This window comes from Gavialis gangeticus, unplaced genomic scaffold (assembly GCF_001723915.1).
Source record: "Gavialis gangeticus isolate Ggan-Ray unplaced genomic scaffold, GavGan_comp1, whole genome shotgun sequence".
NCBI classification, from domain to species: Eukaryota; Metazoa; Chordata; order Crocodylia; family Gavialidae; genus Gavialis; species Gavialis gangeticus.
The window spans coordinates 4,636,434-4,654,752 of NW_017729014.1; the positions used below are offsets into that span (position 1 = coordinate 4,636,434).

At 44.7% G+C, this 18,319-nt stretch overlaps 1 long non-coding RNA gene across 2 annotated transcripts; it reads right to left on the reverse strand.

Moving 5' to 3' along the window:
* Nucleotides 1-9,678: 9,678 nt before the first annotated feature.
* LOC109293605 lies at nucleotides 9,679-12,538 on the reverse strand. Of its 2 annotated transcripts, XR_002096342.1 has the most exons (3): nucleotides 11,076-12,538; nucleotides 10,539-10,634; nucleotides 9,679-10,419 (listed from the first exon to the last, which is right to left on the reverse strand). It is a non-coding gene; the product is annotated as an uncharacterized LOC109293605 (long non-coding RNA). The 2 variants fall into 2 exon arrangements; XR_002096341.1 differs by having other exon boundaries at nucleotides 9,679-10,634.
* Nucleotides 12,539-18,319: the final 5,781 nt, after the last annotated feature.

The following is an 18,319-nucleotide window of genomic DNA, read 5'->3' on the forward strand; positions in this document are numbered from 1 at the left end:
ATGGGAATATTTATAATGTTATAAAGCAGTGGTGATTAATCTTTTTGCCTGGTAGGCTGGATGGGCAGTACCCAGTCTGTCCATGGGCTAGATCTGGCTGGTAACCCCTATCCAGTGGCCTGGTTGGATACGGCTGGGCCCCATTCCACCTATGTGGAGGGTGTGGGGGCCAACAGGCATCCTAGCCCTGATTCAGCCACACAGGGAGAAGGAGGCCTGGCCCAGCCTGGATATTGCTGCGTGAATGGAGGGGGCATGGGAATTTGGCAGTGGGGAAGGTGGCACTATAAATGGCAACCGCACCCCCACCACCAAATTTCCTGACCTGTAGGGAGCCCTGTGGGCCAGATGCCATAGCTCTGTGGGCACCCCTTGTATAAAACACCTTAATTTCAAACACCTCCGGAGGCTGTATTGATTTTCCAGTACTGGAACTATTAAAACCATATAACTCTGTAGTTTACCAAGTTCTCATTTGCCTTTCTAAGTTGTTTAGATGCTCAGATAGAGGGCAGTTTATAAAACTATGATTATTTTCAGCAGCATGTTATTAATAAATTATTATACCTGTTACAGCACCAGCAAAACAATGGTTCTATAATTGGGAGCTGAGATGTCCACTGCCCCCTTTTCAGTGACATGCAATCTAGATCATCATGTGACTTACTGGCCCAGGTGAAATTTTGGTTCCTGTTCTGGCCCAATATGTTTTTTTCCTAATGAAAGAAGAGCATTTATGGGGTTGATAATAGAAACTTGGGATGTTTCACTTCATATCTCTTTATGCAAATTGCATGTAGATGAGTTCAACCTGGTTCCAGTAATCAGCTATGAATAGAAAGTTCAATTAACACAACCAAACAAAAGAGATTATGGTGGGAGGCAACAGGGGGAGGGGAGAGAGGAGGAGATTTCTAGTGTTTTCAGTAACCCCTTAGCTGCTAGGGGCAGTTGCACTTACTTGTGGTAACCAGAGATTGACAACTTTTTATTTGCAGCTCCTAAAAGTCAACTAATCAGAGGCTGCATGTAGACGTGCGTAAGGGACTGATGTGCACCTGTGGGCAGTAGACGTGAGTAAGGGACTGATGTGCACCTGTGGACAGTAGTATGCATGCATGGTTCTTGTGAAGTTTGCTGCTTTGAAGTAGGAGAGCGAATTTGGTGGTAGTGTATATATGGGGGAAGTGTGCGTGTGGAGAGACAGGCATGTGAAAGGATGGCTTGTGTGCTATTGTGGCAAAGGTGTGCTACAGTGTGTTTTAGATGTGTTTGCTCTCTGTGCCTTGTGTGTGCGCTATAGGGAGTTATGCTGAATCTCGTATGAGTGGCTGGCACCAGGGAAGGAGTGTTTCCTAGGACTGTTTGGTAGCCTTTCTGGGAGGAGCACATTGTAGCCAAGTTTAGAGAGAAAAGTAAGTGAGAAAGTGTAAAGGGTGCATGTTGTCTTTTGTAAGCACAGGTCTCAGTGGAGAGGGGAAAGGCTGAGTTCCCTCACTCTGACCAGGCTTTTATATTTGGCTTGTCATGATTGGACCATATTTTTGAGGGCTCAGCATCCATGCCAAGGGCTAGGTTCTTCAAAGAGCTCAGCTTCCATCAAAGCACTAAAATGGATGTCTGCATAATGGGGTACCTGGATTGTTGCTTGGGAGCTTGGGTAGTGTCTGTGAGCAATAAAGATTCAACAGGAGAGAATCTCTTCCAAATCCACTCACTGGAAGTCTCTCTCACCTGCATCTTTCACAGCTCCATCAGCCTGCAGCTCTACAGGCAAGACACGCAAAAATCACAAGTCCAGGCTGTTTTGAGAACTTTGTGCAGAAGAAGAAAAGGGGTTCTGAGAGGAGGCTGGCAGGCAGCAGCTCTAGTGCCAAGAAGAGAGAAGTGCTTTTCTTATCAGCTGCTGCTTAAGTAGGGCTGTGTGAAATTTCGATGGGTGTTTCATTTCGAAGCTGTTTCAATTCATTTCAAGCTTGAAACAGCAAAACTGAAACAAAACAAAAGGCTTCAAAATAGCTTCAAAGAGAAACGAGGGCACTCAAAACCTTTCAAAAGTTTTGAAACATTTCAAGTTTCCAGGCCGGGCTTGCTTGCACCTAAACAGAAACTATGGAGAGGGAGGGGGAAGAGCGGGGAAGGACTCCTCTGCTACTGACATTGAGCCCCGGTAGATTCCCCAGCTCTCTGATCGCTTTCCCCAGCTCTTCCCAGGGGGCGCAGGCCCCCGATCTGCATGTGGGATTTCAGCAGGCTGTCTGAAACCCAGCGGCAGCCTGCTGAAACTCAGCACACAGATCCAAGGGTCTGCACCAGGGGCAACTGGAGCCAGTGCCATCACTGGGTTCTTCCTGGCACTCGATGCAGCCTACACCAGGCAGACTCGGGTGCCGGCACTGGGCCCAGCTGGCAGCGGCAACATGCTATCATCCTGCACGCAGATCCAGGGGTCCGTGCCCCCTGGGAAGAGTCCAGCACAGCCCTGCAGCCCTCCTGGGGAACGCGGGCTCCCAGATCTGCACACAGGATGACAGCAGGCTGCCACTGCCAGCAAGTGATATGAGTTTTGCTTCGAACAGGTTGAGGTGCAGTTTCCCATAAACCCCTGCACCTATCTCCTTGAAACTTGTCGTGCTTCATGCCCTCAGATGGGGCTACTGTCTCTGCAATTTTCATCTGAATCAGGCAAGGAATGACAAAATTATAGGCATTTTCATGATTCCCCATTATAGCCTACGGGCGAAACATTAAAATGCGTCAAAACAGCAAAACAGTTTCAATGAAACAAGATGAAACAGTGCTTCGAAACAGTGAAACAAAACACTGTCCTTCAAAATGGTGAAATGGAAGTCAAAATAAAACAGTGCTGTTTCACACAGCCCTACTGCTTAGGGCATCCAGTCATGTCTACGAATAAAGGAAATCCTCTGAAATGTGCCTTATGTAACACAAGATGAAAGATTGTATGAGAACAGCCTTGTTAAGGTGGCAGTAACCCACTCCTCTGTGTTAAAGCCTTTCCAGGTGTGATATGACAGCTTTGCCAACCCTTGAGACCCAGAAACTGGTGCAAGAAGCAAGAGGGGGGTTCCCACTTCTATATAGAAAGTCATAGGCATTAGGGTAACCAACCAATGGGCCTAAGAGAGGGAACAGGTAAAAGGCAAAGAAACATCAACACTGGGGTAACATATACTAAGCATCTTAATTTCCCTCCGCACCTCTGGAGATGTCTCCAAACCACCCTTTAGCCCCTAGAGCACTCGAACAGCAGCCTGCAGCTGCCTCCAAGTCTGAGTCCAGCTCCTTCAGCCCACAGTCCAGCTGACCGAGCCAGTGAGATCTCCAGCTCCACTGCGCACTCCTCTGTGTGGGGCTGACTAGGCTCCATGTGAACCCTGCTTTCTCTTCCCCTTACTCCAGCCTCAAGCTTCCTCTTCCTTTTCCTCCCTGATCCCCAGCCCCTGGGGGTTTCCAGGAGTTGCACTCCAAATTAACAGTGTGCACAGCTCTGCAGACTGCACCCTGATTCCTCCTGCTGTTACACACATTACATTCACATTACACAGCCCTCCAGGACTCAGTTAAATCACCCCTTACCTGATGCAGAGGCAGGGTTTTACAGGGAGAGCAACCTGACAGAGATTCGAGTGGCAGACTGCCATGCCAATGAGGCTTTCTGACAAGAGGCCACATAAGGGTGGAAATGCTGCATGCCATTTTTGCAAGGAGGTACAAACCTTGCCTCTGGAAGGACAGGGACAAGGAGGCAGACAAGGTGGCTTACTCATTATCAGCTTTCAGGCTCTCCAGGTAAACATTTTATTCAGGGACTCTCCAGGTAAACATTGCAGCGCATAGCCTTCTCCCTCATGCCTCTTCTCAGGCTTGCTCCCTTGGGAGATGCCCTGTTGTTCCCCAAAGCAGCAGCACAACTCACCTTCTCATCTCTTTGTAGGGGGCTGTGAGGTAAATGGAAGTCTGTCCATTTGTTAGCCTGTCCATCCCCCAGAAATGAGACATCTCCCAACACTAGGATCCTGTTTCCTTGAGTTCAGTATTCTCAACCTGGCCTCCAAGCCAAAGGGGCATGAAGATGCCATCAAAAATGTGGTGGCTGCACATGCAGCTTCACAACATAAAATACCCCTCATAGCATGTCACTCATTACCTGAGATGGGTCAGAAGCCACAGCAGAGAGTAGGGCTGTGCGAAGCTTCGGGTGCTGAATTAATTCAGAGGAGATTCGGCCCAATTCAGTGGCCAAATCTCTGAATCCAAATCAATTCAGGAGACCAATTATAAGATATGAATCAATTCAAAGCTCTCCAAATTGATTCAGAAAAGATTCGGAAAGCTTCGGTGATTTGGACAGTCCCCGCTCGTTGTGGTAGGGAGCAGGACCTGGACTCCATACTGTTAACTGGGGGGGGGGGGGCTGGAGGAGGGAGGATGGAATCATGGGGGTACCCCTGCCAGGCCCTATACCCTGCCTGCTCTCCCAGATTCCCTGAGCGCCCCACAACCCTGCCTGCTGTCCCAGCCCTCTCCACCCACCCCGCATGGCTGCCCTGCCCACCCCAGCTCTTGGCTTTCAAAAAAAAAAAAAAGCCCTAACTCACTGGCTGCTGCAGCAGCCTTGGGTCTTCTCGGGGTTCATGGCAGAGCCCCCCACGCAGTGTGGGGCAGTGGGGGCCAGCGGGGATCGCCCTCTCCCGCACCTGGCAGCAACCAGTAAGTCGGGGATTTTTGTTGTTGTTATTGTTAAGAGCCGGGAGCTGGGAAAGCAGGCAGGGCAGCCATTGAGAGTGGGTGGGGGATAGGGCCAATTTGGAGATTCGGTTGATTTGGTGGTGGCTGAATCTCCAAATCAGATTTGGTCGAATCGATTCAGGACAGTGATTTGAATCACCAAATCAAATCACTGTCCCCCGAATCAGCCGAATCCAAAGTGAATACTAGCCACTTTGCGCAGGCCTAGTGAAGAGTCCTGAGGGCAGCTTCTGCCTCCTGTGTCCTGAGATACAGTGTGATCCTCACCTGGTGCTCCAAATTAGCTCAGCATATGCTTGTATGAATTTTGCCTACTCATCTTCAGATACAGCCAGCCCCATGGAGGAGTATAACACCTACAGATTGAAAACAGGCACAGATGCCGGCTCAAGAAGGCCATTAAAAGTCTCCAGGTGCATAGGCTTTGTTGTGTGCTGCTTGGTTTATGTGCTCCTTCCCAGCACAGTTAAAAGAGGAAATAAATTTGTAAAGGTTCCAGATGACACAGTGATAGTAGGTAGGAACACAGCACCTCAGCACTGTCTAGATCCAGGAGGGGAAGCACAGTGAGGGAGACACAAGCTTAGAAGAAGCTTTAACATGCAGCGAGTGAGATTTCCTTTGAAAGTCCTCTGTAAAATGCCTGGATGCTCAGACTGCTTCTCCTAACAGCACTCTGCCTTCCCCCTAGCTCAGTATCAATTTTTCTTCTCAACCTCACCAGATTTCACTTCGCCTCCACAGACACTTGTGTCTTTTACTGTAAGTCTTTGAGGCTACTGGTGTCCTTTGGACATAGGATTTTCTCCTGGTTGGGCTGAAGTAAGGTATTCCAAACAAAACCTGCCTTCACTATTTAGATTTGGCTTCTAGTTGCTGTGGGCTCATATTCAAGACTAGATATGATTGGCCCATTATGTTTTTTCATAAGTATTCAGTAAACAGAACAAACAAGGAAATCTCAGCCAAATGAGGCCAAAGGGATTGTTTTCTGAATATAATGCTTGGCCTTAATTATCCCCTTGTGTGAAAACAGCCCAAATTACCTTCCTGGCCATCTTACTCATCTGACAGGTAAAGAGTAACGGCCCTGGCATATCATGGGGTTCAAATGAGAATGGTTTAAAAGTTTTCTGGATGGATATTCAGCTAGTCAGATCTGCTAATGGCTGAAAGCTGCATTTCCAGTACCTATGCACTGGGCTTCAATGTTACGAGAAATAAATTAAGTCCATTGTCTATTAGACCTTTTCGCTGAAAGCAAATGCAAACTACGTGACCTTCAGCTGCTTGTCACTGACCTTGAAAAAGACAGTGTTCTTGTTGCCAAGTTATTTTATAGAGAACCTGATCAAGGAATAGAAAAGATATGAAAGAGGATACCTCAGGAGCTCACAAAGGAGTTGATGCAACTTATTCCTTAACCACAGATGAGAGTATAAATTCAGCCATAATGGTGGCTTAAAAAATCATGCAAGTTTCAGCCATGGGATAATTAGCAATAGGTTTCCATACGCATTTAGAAGCTGAGTTCAGTGTCTGCGTGCATTTAAATTCTTCCTTCCTGGTTTTTTTTGTTAGAATATCTGTCCATGCTCTGGAGGGCTGCGTGGCTGCAATTGCATCCCATGGGGTTTCAGAATTATCTATTCCTCAACTGAGCACTGTTCAGAGCTCTTTCTACTTGCTGCAATTTGGAGAAAACTACAAGAAACGTACATAACCAGGCAATTCATTAAGAAGTTAATCAAGGATGCCACCTGCCTCAAGAGCAGCAGGGGCTCAACATTAACTTGAAGGGGTCAATTTAAAACTATATATATATTTCTAGTTGTATACATCAAAACTGATTTATCTGATAACAACAGCATAGACTTGCAAGCAGTAACTCAGAGAGTATGTTCATGAGCAAGGCAACTCGGGAAATTATTGCCAGTGATTGCCATGTCACTGTCACTTCTGGGCACAATAGGAAACCAGAGTGACTGTAATTAAATGATCAGAAATAAATGGCAAATGGTGGGGAACTCCGATGAGGTTTCTCAACAGGAAAGTTGCAAGTTCATCCATGTATCATAGACTGACTTCTCCTTCACAAGCTGAATTTCCCAAGCTCTTGAAGGCTGCTAAATAGCAATTTAAGGAAGTGATGCTCCAGAGCATGTCCCTGTGCTCATTGAAAGAGACTGAGAAAAGCCTTTATCAACATTGTCATCTATGGCTTTCTGGAGTGCCCCCAGGAGAAAAGGGAAAGCGAAACAGAGTGGATGCTCCATAAAGGAAGGCTCCTATGTGGAGAAGAAACAAGAGGTTCAAAAATGATCTGAGGGAGAGGGAAATATCCTTCCAAGGAGAAAATTTAAAGGCTCATCATTGAGATCATCACAATAAAGTCTTTCTCTCCATTGTATTAGCCCCTTCTTAGGAAAAAAAGGCAATAAAGATCTGCTTATACAAGAAAGGCTTCAGGAGGTCCAGGAGGTGGAAGTTCAGGATAGACAAAAATCCCTTTAGAAATAGTGGCCAATTCTTTGTTTGCGTAAGAGTGGTTAAGCAGTGGGACACACTTCCAGGGGAAGTGGTGGATTCTGCGCAGCTCGATGTCTTCTGCATGTCAAGACTGGATGCCTTTATGGATGTTATGTATCAGCCAAACCCAAACTCCTGGGATCAATGTGGGAATAACTGGCTTCAATTCTCTGGCCCGCGTCTTACAGAATGTCAGATAAGATGATCAAATAACACTCCCTGCTCTTAATGTCTGCCAATCTATTTACAATTTAAAATAAGAGCTAGTTGATTTCCCTGTATCTGCACTGGTGCCCAGCAGCAAAGACTTGAGCACAGGGACACTAGAAAGGGAAAGTCTACTGCAAGAAAGGAAAGTGTGCCTCTGGGGATGCAGATCAAGGATGCATATGGATCAGTTCATAAAGTACTGGAATGCAGCTCCCTCTTGAATGCTCCCACCACACAGTTCTCCTATTCCTCACCTTTGGGGAAGGAAGCAAGAAAAGCCCTGTCCAAGGAAGGCTTGATTTTCAAAGGTGCTAAGGAGCTAAAGCTCTTATTAATAACTAATTAGGCCTGCACTCTTACATCAGCAGATCCCCAAGTGGTTTACAAAGGTCAGTATCATTGTCCCCATTTTGCACATGAAGAAATTAGAGTCAGCTGAAATTAAGAGTGCTCAGCCCTTTTGGAAATCCAACTCTCAATAACAGAGGCAGACTTTAATAACCTGCACTGGAATTTGTCTAGGCAATGGAGCTAAGGCTCATGAAAAATTCCCTGCAATATTTAATGGCCATAACCAGTCAGGACTTTTGCATTAGCACCCTCATCTCACCCAGAAGGACAGCAGCCACAGAGACACCCCTCTGCATCGTAAGCAGGGCACTGATTCAGCATCCAGGGTGACAGCCAACTGCCACCTCCCAAGTCGCTGTGACCACAGTTTCCTGACAGTCTCTCACTCTGACACGGATTCAGTCCAGCTCACTTACATGCATCTAGAGCTCTACACAACTCTGAACGCCTGAATTTTCACCTCCGCTCTGTCTGAATCTGAGGAATATTTTTCACCTCTGCTGAGTCAGAGAGGAAAATATTACATCTCAGAGATGAAAGCCAAGATTGTTGCTCATCTGAACACATGGATAATGTACAGCGATTTTCCATTTTGAATTTAAAATTGGGTTTGGCTACCGTTTGAACCACATGGACTCACAGCATTACTGGTATAACAGCAGGAATGCAAATCACTGCAAAAGAAAAAAATAATAATCACTTTCTAAAAGAGTGTGACACAAAATTATTAATGTCATTAACATTGAAACTGAAACCCCTATGAGGGACATTTTCATTAAAATGGTTTGGGCTTCCAAATTGTCCTCACATTTTTCTTTGATCCCATGTTTGACAGCTCTGGTATCTCACACACACTGTACAAACCTTAATTGCAATTGCTGGATGGAAGCCAAAATCCAGGATGTAGAAATGATATGTAATTGGGTGCACAAATTAGAACAATTATGTCTAAATCAAATTCAATTCTTCATATAATCACAAAGATCAACATAGGAAAGGGTACTTGCCATCAGTTAAAAGCCATGGAGACAGGAATTGAGTAAGGTTCCTGGATAGCATGACTGGCGGGGATGTATCCATCAGACATGGATGGAGCTGTAGGAACTCTGAAAAATGTAGACTCTCATTTTACTGCTAGAAAGGCTTTTCACCACCAAAGATTCGTTTCAGCAGATAGGAAATAAAGAGTACAATTGCTCTGCTGGGACTGCCTTCCCAGCCTCTTGGCACTGGCAGACAGAAAAGTAACCAGAGTCTACTGCGGTCTCCTTACCAGGGACCTCATAGTGAGGGTGGACTTCTTTGGGCTGTCTGCCAACATGCTAATGAAGTGGCAGCTTGCTGCATGGAGTTTTGATATCCATAGGCCTCTTCAGGAGCAAAAAGATAAAAGCTACTTCAGTGGGATAGCACAGCCCTTCGATTCCAGCTCAGGGAAAGACAGACATGGCTCCACAGATGAGGGATGAAGGTGAACATGAAAATCCAATAGGTGAAGAACTTCACACACCTGTGCACAACTGACACTTTCCTAAGCCTTGCAGCTTTGTACTCTGTTGTGCATCTGCATCTGAGCTGCCCAGCAATAAGCTTGGGTTTCTTTGCTACGGGAAACTTTTCAAACATTTTATAGACTTTTTATTGTAAAAAAATGGGATTTGTGCTACCTTACATCCATTCTGTAAATTCTTCCTAAATTCCACTTTGATTCCTGTGATGGATAAGCTACGCCTTTCTCTGCTCCACTGGATTTAAAGGTCAAGAAAATGGAAGTCTGACACAGTCACAGCTGCTGTACAGGTTGGAGAGATTCCCTCAGAAACCTGAAGCACCTTTATTAACAAGAAAAACAATAATGCAACCTAGTGAACAGCAGCAGGTGAGGGCTTATGTCTTTCGGGTGTCACTGTGGTAGAACTAATGCTGCTCTGCCATTACTCCTCACCACTCAACATCCAAGCAAGCTGCAAGCCTGCTTTTTAGGACTATTCCTTCATTAATTAACATTTGAGGTTGCCTGTGGAAGTGTGAAGGGTGGATGGTGTTGGCTGGAGCTGGGGATAATTCACCAGCAATGCTTATTTCCAAGCAAGAAATAAGGTACTGTCAATAAGCTTAAGGTTTTCCAAGATTTTTCACAGGCCCTAGTTTGAGGATGCTAAAAAGAGCCCTGATTTCTAGAGGGTAGGAGTTTAGCACTCTTTGCAAACCACACTTCATCATGGTGTCTTAAACTGGGCACAGAAACTCACAAAGCATCTTTTAAAGTCTTACCTGAGTGCATGATGATGCCTGTGTTGTCATTTTCCAAACCTGCCTGAGTTGAATCAGTGTTCACTCTGGTTTTCATGGGGACAGTAGCACCCAAAGCTAGAGACTGTGATGTGCTGAAAAGACTGGGAGCATTGTCTTCACAAATCAGCAATCCACTGTCCTTCAGGACAGCTGTACAGTTCCTTATGGCTGTGGAGTATGATGTGCAGAAAACCATGCAAGAAAACATCTGAATAACTGAGAAACCACCTCCTTTGCCCCACCTCCTCCAAAAGGGGTCATCTTGAAACAAGGAATAATTACATAGTCCACTAAACTGAGTCCACACATAGTTCTCACTTCATTGGGCTCAATACAAATTAACCAAAGACAAAGAAATTAGACCTCTTCCAATATTGTACCCCAAAAGCTGGAATATCTTCAGAGTATTAACTATGGCAGTTGACATGCGGCATCACAGTCTTATCATTCAACCAGGATGGCTTGTACAGCAGCACCTGGAAAAGGGGAAAAGAAAAGAATCAAAGAAAATTAGGGCTGAAAGGGACCTCAGGAAGCCATCTTGTCCAGCCTCCAGTAGTCACTCCTGGATGCAGCAATAAAAGACTTTTCCTTACCGGCAATAGGCAGTGGACAGTAAACACCTATTATACTGTGAAGAATAAAATTAGAGCATTCCCAAAGACCTATCTGAAGGTAAACAAGCGCTGTGCTCCAAAGCTCGCTCAGTATGCAACAGCCCTTTTATTTCCCTTTAACCGGTAACTATATTCTGTTTGATCAATGAACAAGAAGGATCTATGCTCTGGGGCAAAAACCAAGTGGCAGATAGTAAAGGAGAGGCAGAATTTATTAGTGTTTGAGATAAGCAGAACTGTCTTTTCCAGTTTAAGCAGTTAACAATAGCTACAGCCACCGCCTTGCTACGGGGCACTTACCTGTTTATTGATTCGGTCCTTTGTGTGTGCTTTTTCTTCCCCTCACCTCCAAGCTGCCATTTCGGTGTTATTGGATTCTTGCATTTCAGATTGTGAGCAGGTACTCTAAACTACTGTTAGTTCTTTAAATATATTCTGTATCTTAATGTGTCATGCAAGCACAAGCCAAGCACATCAGAAGCTGCAAGATAATGGGCAATTACTGCTTTTAAACAGACAAGGCATTCACTAGAAGAATGTGCTGCATCTTAAATTATCCATAAATCCTCTAATGGTGCTTCTATTAATACCTGATTTCTGGCACGTTCCTAATTATTGTGTTTCTTATCTAAACCACTGCTTCCCTCTGCCAAATAAATGCCCAGTGTGTAGGGGAAGGCAACAGGAGAAACTGTTTCGTTGAAATCTGGGAAGTAACCATGCAGTTCTGCTGCCTGGAGGCCTGTGCTTACAGCATCAGATTCCTATGCCTCAAACCAGGTGGGGGAATATCAAGGACTGGATTTTTGCCTGCCCAGACCTCAAAAAACATCCTTCATTTGTGGTGCTGACCTGAGCCTTTCCACAGAGAGAACCAGGCACTCTCAGGTGTTGTGGACTACCCTACCCATTAACGTGTGGGAAGTCGCTTTTGTGTTCTCGTCTTTAAACAGTTGATTTGGGGGTGAACTATTTGGAAGTGTTACTGAGCCATACTAGCCATGCCATTTTGTCAAATTCTCCAGCAGTGATTACCGTCTGGCTTTCTAATTGTGCTCTGTGGACTGAGCCAGCCTCTCTTGCTGCATATCGAGGGCTTGGAAAAAAAGAGGATGCCACTGCTGGCTGCTCCTAAGGTGCCACCTACTCTGGCCATTTTACAAACAGTGCATGTTTGGAAAACAAAATGAGCAAAGGAATCAAGTGTCTAAAGTTGGGCTCTGCGTAGTCCAGAGAGCCGAAGTAACAGCAGACAGAACACATGCACGCTGTACTCAAGACCTGGTTATAAATGCCACTCTTCCTCCCTCTTGAACCATTACACACTCCAACAGAATGAGAATGTGCAATTCATGTCTCATTAAAATTTTTTTGAAATATTATCCTTTTGCCTTCCCTGCATTTCCCCCCTATTAAACAGAGCCAGTGCTTCCTTTGGAGAATACAAGCAATTTGTTACCATAACAACACCTTTTCTCTCTCACTCTACAAAGTTTAAATACCAGCTTCCCTCCGACTGTGTTTTTTCTTCCCCCTCTAGAGGCTACGAGCTGCCACCATTCCTCTCGCAGAAGTAGCTGGGGCAATCAGTGAAGAATTCTTCTTGGAAGGCAGCTGGTTCAGGTGCCTGCCCATGTTAATTCAAAGTGACAAAATCTCAGGCTAGACCCATCTATACTTGCAATTATTTTCTGTGTTTTCTCAGTTTCTTAAACTGGCTCTTTCCTCTCCTTAAGCCCTTGGCCATGCATATAGTTTGTGCATGAAAGAGCAGATCCCTGTGAATATGCTCCTCGGCCAATGTCACCCTCCAGTGCTACTGAATGATTTATATGCTGAACGTTTTTTTCTATTGTTTGACCAGCTCCGGTGACAAAGGTATTCATTAATTCGCGATTCCCACTTGGCTTAGGTAGATTTCTGAAAGAGCCTGCAGAGCCCAAACCAATTGGCACTGGGCGCATGTACATGTGCTATTAGCATGCAGCAATAAACTTCAGCACATATGGCACATCACACTGGAGGTTATTGCCCTTAGGTGCACTATTTGAATATGCACCCAGGACCACAGCCCATTGAGCCAGGTTAGAGCAGCCCTGGCTGGCAGAGGGCGCAGGGGGTCAGCCTGCCAGCCTGGGGCTGCTCCAACCCAGCTCAACGTGCTGCAGAGGGGCTGGCTGAGGCATGAGAGTGCTACTGTGTAGGACTAGCTGGTAGGCAGCCTCCACACTGAAAGGCCCTCATGTCCCAGCCGGCTGCATCAGTGTCTACACGTGCAATGCTGCAAAGTAAAAAAACTCTGCAGCCAGGTAGTACTTTTATTTACAAGTACTCTCCTGCTGCGGAGTTAATTAGTTTCCTGCAGACTAATAGGGCCGCATGCGTTGACACGAGATACTTAGTGCAGAGCTCATTAGTCTATTCCACAGTAAATGTCTCGTGTAGATTAGGATAAAAGTTGAAAAATATCTCTCTCATTTCTGCCTAACTTGGGATAGGAGTCAAGATGAAAAACTCAGGACCCACCTTCTTATAAGACTTCAAATACTTCCTGGATTCTGTTTTGTATGAAGTGATATGCGAACAACTCCCCATGGTGTTCCTGATCCCAGGCTGAAGCTGAATGTCCAACAGAGCATACAGATAAGAGAAAGGGAGGAGATTTATCAAAGATGTTTGAACTTTGGGATGGGTGGCAGAAGGGATTAGCAGTGGACCTAATTATAGATGGAGGTTCATGCTAGTTCTCATGTTGTTTGAGTGAGACAGGCCCATTGCAGACATGCCACAGATTTTTGTTTCATTACCCTCTTTCAGTTGTTACTGTTATTAACAGTGTTTGTATGGGGCCAGTTTTCTGTCAGGCATTTTTAAGATGAAAGCTATGGTTATTGACAGTAAAGTAGCTAAGAGGCCTCCCTTCACTGATTTGGGCATGGGATCTTCTCGCTCCAAAACAGATAAACCGTCTTTGGGCTATGCAGGCATCTTGTCCCATTTCTTTTTTCAAATTACCCAGTCTACAAAATTTATCTTGTGAGCTGCCAGTTTCTTATGTATAATTTAATCCTGATTACACAAAGGTTCTTAAATGCCAATAGCTTTAATTTTTATTTAAACCAACTCAAAAGGTCCCTAGACCTCTGAGATAAAATGCAGCTTCAAGAACTTTCTTTTTTCATGTTCTTCTGTATAAGGATTTTTCATACTACTGCCTGTTAAATTCCATGTCCTTCCTCTGGACCCTTGCTGTGCATTATATAACTTTGTTATGTTAACATGAAAATTAAACACAAGAGATGAATCAGCTACACTGGATTCACTTATCTAGATCAAAACCACCATAGCATAACCAACAGGACCAAAGCTGGAGCCTAACTGCAAAGGAATGAATTCCAACTTCTAGAAACAAAAATTTGGAAAAAAAAATCTGTAGAAAATCCATTTTAAATATGAAGGGCCAGCTTTTTTTCTGGATATCTGCAAAAGTCACATAAAGAATATTAGTGACACAACTTTTTTCATAATGGACTGACTAATGTAAAGGAATTAAAACATTCAATAAACCCTTTCATCTTTCTTCCCAATTCAAATCCAGCCCAAGATAATGGTGACTGAAAATCATTATGTGGCTGATAGCAGTTAAGCTGGTAACTTTGGTAAAACTGTCCTGACACGTCACAAATACCAGTCATTGTCTCGCTTACTGGATGTTTAAATGCAGTGACAAAGAATGTGGATGATAAGCCTCCTTCTGTTTGTCCCAACAGGTCAAGGGAGTGAAAAAAGCTGTGCACTACAGGTTGCATGCAACTAGCATGCTAAAACAGCCTGTCTTCCGTTTTTCTAATGTCCCCTTCCTACAAGTTCATCTCACAGGTGCATACATGCAAGTGTCTTTGTCAGGGAAGTTTCCCATTGGTTTAGGGATTCTGGGGTTCAAATGCAAACTGTATGGTGCGCGCTCATGCCACACTGCCAGGTGCACCTGTGCAGCCAAGAGGAAACACTGGAACCAATGTGTTCATGCAACTCCAGATAGAGCTTGTCCAGACCATCTAGCGGATTTAGGTTGGTATGCATCTAAGGTTGCTTACACAAGATACATTTTTCACGCAGTCTGGTCCCTGAAAGTACACTACAGCCATGACATAATGCACATTCACAGTTGCAGTGCACTTTTAAAATGGTCGATCGCATGAAAAATTAACACATGATAAATCAGCTATTAGCTGAAGGTGTTAGGGAACTTCTGTTCAGGTTCCCTCAAGGGTTATTTTTCACATGCGCTTGTCTCCTTCCTGTGTAGTGGGGGAGGGAGGTAGGAAAGGTACCCCTGCTGGGGCACCTGGGGGGGCCTGCAAGGCAGTGTGACTCCCTTCCCCTACCCCGCACCCAAGCCTTTTCACAGTAGCAGCACAGCTGCTGGCAGGGCTTTGCTATGGCTAGAGCTGGGGGGAGGTGGGATGGAATGGAGCCCCCTCACCTCATGGGACCCCCCCCAGCTATCCCAGCTGGGGTATTGGGGCAAGCTGGGCTGGGCCTGTGATGTAAGGGAACTCCCCCAGCTCTGGCCACAGCAAAGCCCTGCCAGCAGCTGTGAGCCAGCAGGTGTGTGCTGCTGGTATCAAGAAGCTTAGGCAGGGGATGGGGGAAGGGAGTGCCTCTTCCCTACCCATGGGCACTCCCTTCCCCCACCCATTGCCTGAGCTTCTTGATGGGGGCAGCACACAGATACCAGCTCAGCTTTGCTGTAGCCAGAGCTTGGAGGAGGGGACAGGTCTGAGGAAAGGAGTGGTTCAGCTAACACTGGGACACTGCAGGAGTGTCCCCATCTGCTGGCAGTGCTGACAGTGCAAGCAGGTTCAAGCCCCACGACCTGGCAGGTGAATGTCTGTTGGGTTTAGTAGTGCTTTAACTCATGGCACTTTGTATAATGCACCATGAGTTAGAGCACCTCCCCTAAACATCTGTGGGCACCCTAAATCTCCCAACTACCTTTAGCAATCTCAACACTAGTCAATAATAATAGCTACAGGTAGGGATTAAAGGCTCTATACAATTCTGAAAGCTCAGAAAATGTCAGCACTTCCTCCTGTGATACCATTTACTCACATGAAATCAAAGAATACTTCACAGTATGAGTACCAATGTGTGACTGATCCAAAAAGACATGAAAGGCATTGTCAGTAAGAAACATTCAACATGTCAAGGGAATCTGACGTGGAATTTATGTAGGCAGGAAAATTGAAAGAGAATATCAGATACTTACGAATCTCTCATGTAAAAGCAAAATTATTTCCAAGAATATAGAAAGTAGACAAACTGAGTAGGAATACAAAAAGAAGTCACCCTTCCCTAAAACTGATTAGGAAATGGAAAAGAAATAAGAGAGATTAGGAGGTTTTTAACACCTCCTTTTCCTGTATTAGATTTATTGATCTGCCATATACAACAATCAGATTTTTATTTTCAGAAGTCTTAGGAGCCTGTATATGCTGTGCAGAGATTGGTGAATACTGCCAAACAATTTTCATACATATTCATTCAAAATATTAAATTTGTTTCATCAGCATTCACACTTCTTTTGTGTTAGCTTCCTGCAAATATCCCAGAGATCAGCCTTCACTAAGGTGAATGCACAAAAATAACTTCAAATGCTTGAATATTTACAGGCATCAAATTTGGAATTGCTGAACTAACAAACAACTATGCAAATTTTGAATGCCAATTAGAGAATTTTATGCTTGAAAATGCAATTTGTAATTGAAACTTTTGTTGATTATATTCATAAATCATCCATTTGTGGGGTGGAAACAATACCTTTCAACTCATGCAGCTTGGCAACACAACAGAGGTTTTGAATATTCCCAGTGAGCTGGTTGCAGAAGATCTGCAGACCAGAAACTACTCTCTGAAGAAATTCAAGAGTAATTTTGCATTGGGAATAATTTCAGGAATTCGGTCACTTGGTCATGGATGAATAGAAAAGCAGCACAAAATTCTATGGGATGTGATCCTTTAGGATGTCAGGGTTGGATTTCTAAGAAGTCTAAATCACTCAAAAGCAAAAGTCTTGTTGAAAAATCATTGGAATTTATGCTCCTAAAATCCCATCTCTATTGTACAAAACCGCTGTCACCTCCTGAGAGAGCATGAGTATGTTCAAAAATAAAAATAGCTTTGCATTAGTAAATCCTCACCCTTGAATCTCCCTCATAACTTTTGAGGTTAGTAAGTCCATAAATTAAATTAAAATCCAGTTAAAACGGATTTCTAAAGTGAACTCATAACATTTTTTATGGGAAAAACATTTTATTCTTCTAACTTCTTTATATCACCTTTTCACATTTTTTACTTTGCCTATTAGTTTTTAATAACCTTTAATTTTTTTAATAATTCACTTTTAATCCCAGATGACAAGTCCACACTGCAGTGAAGATTCCATTTCACAACCAAGTGTCAGTGTCACTTTCAAGAAAGATGGCCTGCTAAGTTCTACCTCAGTGAGGATTTCATAGACATTAGGGCTGGAAGGGATTGAAGATCATTGGGTCCAGCCCTCTACCCCAAGGGTAGGAAGTCAGTTGGGGTCAAAGGATCCCAGCAAGATAAGCATCCAATTGTTTCTTGAATGAGTCCAGAGTAGGTGCCTACACCACTTCTGGAGGGAGTCTATTCCAGGCCTTGGGGGCTCGGACAGTGAAGAAGTTTTTCCTTATGTCCAGCCTAAAACGGTCATGGAGGAATTTATTATCATTGGTCCTTATTATCCATTGGGGTGCTCTGGTGAACAGACATTGCCCCCCAATCCTGATGCACACCCCTTATGTACTTATAGGCAGCCATCAGGTCCCTGTTGAGCCTGAGCTTTTACAGGCTGAAGAGTCCCATGGCTCTCAGACTCTCTTCATAAGGCCTATTCTCTTCCCCTCTGATCATGCACGTGGATCTTCTCTGGACTCTCTCAACCTTCTCAACATCCTTCTTGAATTGTGGAGCCCAGAATTGGATGCAGTACTCCAGCTGTGGCCTCACCATGGCCGAGTACAGTGGGTGGATGACATCCTGAGATTTACTTGAGAAGGATGCAAGCCAGAGTTTTGTTTGCTTTACCAGCTGCGACATCATATTGGTGGCTCATGTTCATCTTGTGGTCAATCATGACCCCCAAGTCTCTTGCAGCTGTGGTGCTAGCAAGCATAGCACTATAAGCATGCTGCAGGGTTTTTTTCCCCGGAGGCGAAGTACCTTGCATTTTTGGGTATTGAACGTCATCAGGTTTATATCCACCCACTTACTAAGCTTATCCAAGTCAGCCTGGATCACTAACCTATCCTCAGGTGTGGATGATATGCCCCAAAGTTGTGTCATCGGCAAACCTGGCCAGTGCACTTCTGACACCAATGTCCACATCATTGATAAAGATGTTAAAGAGAACCGGTCCAAAGACAGAGCCTTGGGGGATGCCACAGGTAACAGAGCCCCATAATGATTCACTTCCATCGACTACTACTCTCTGGGTCCAACCTTGGAGCCAATTT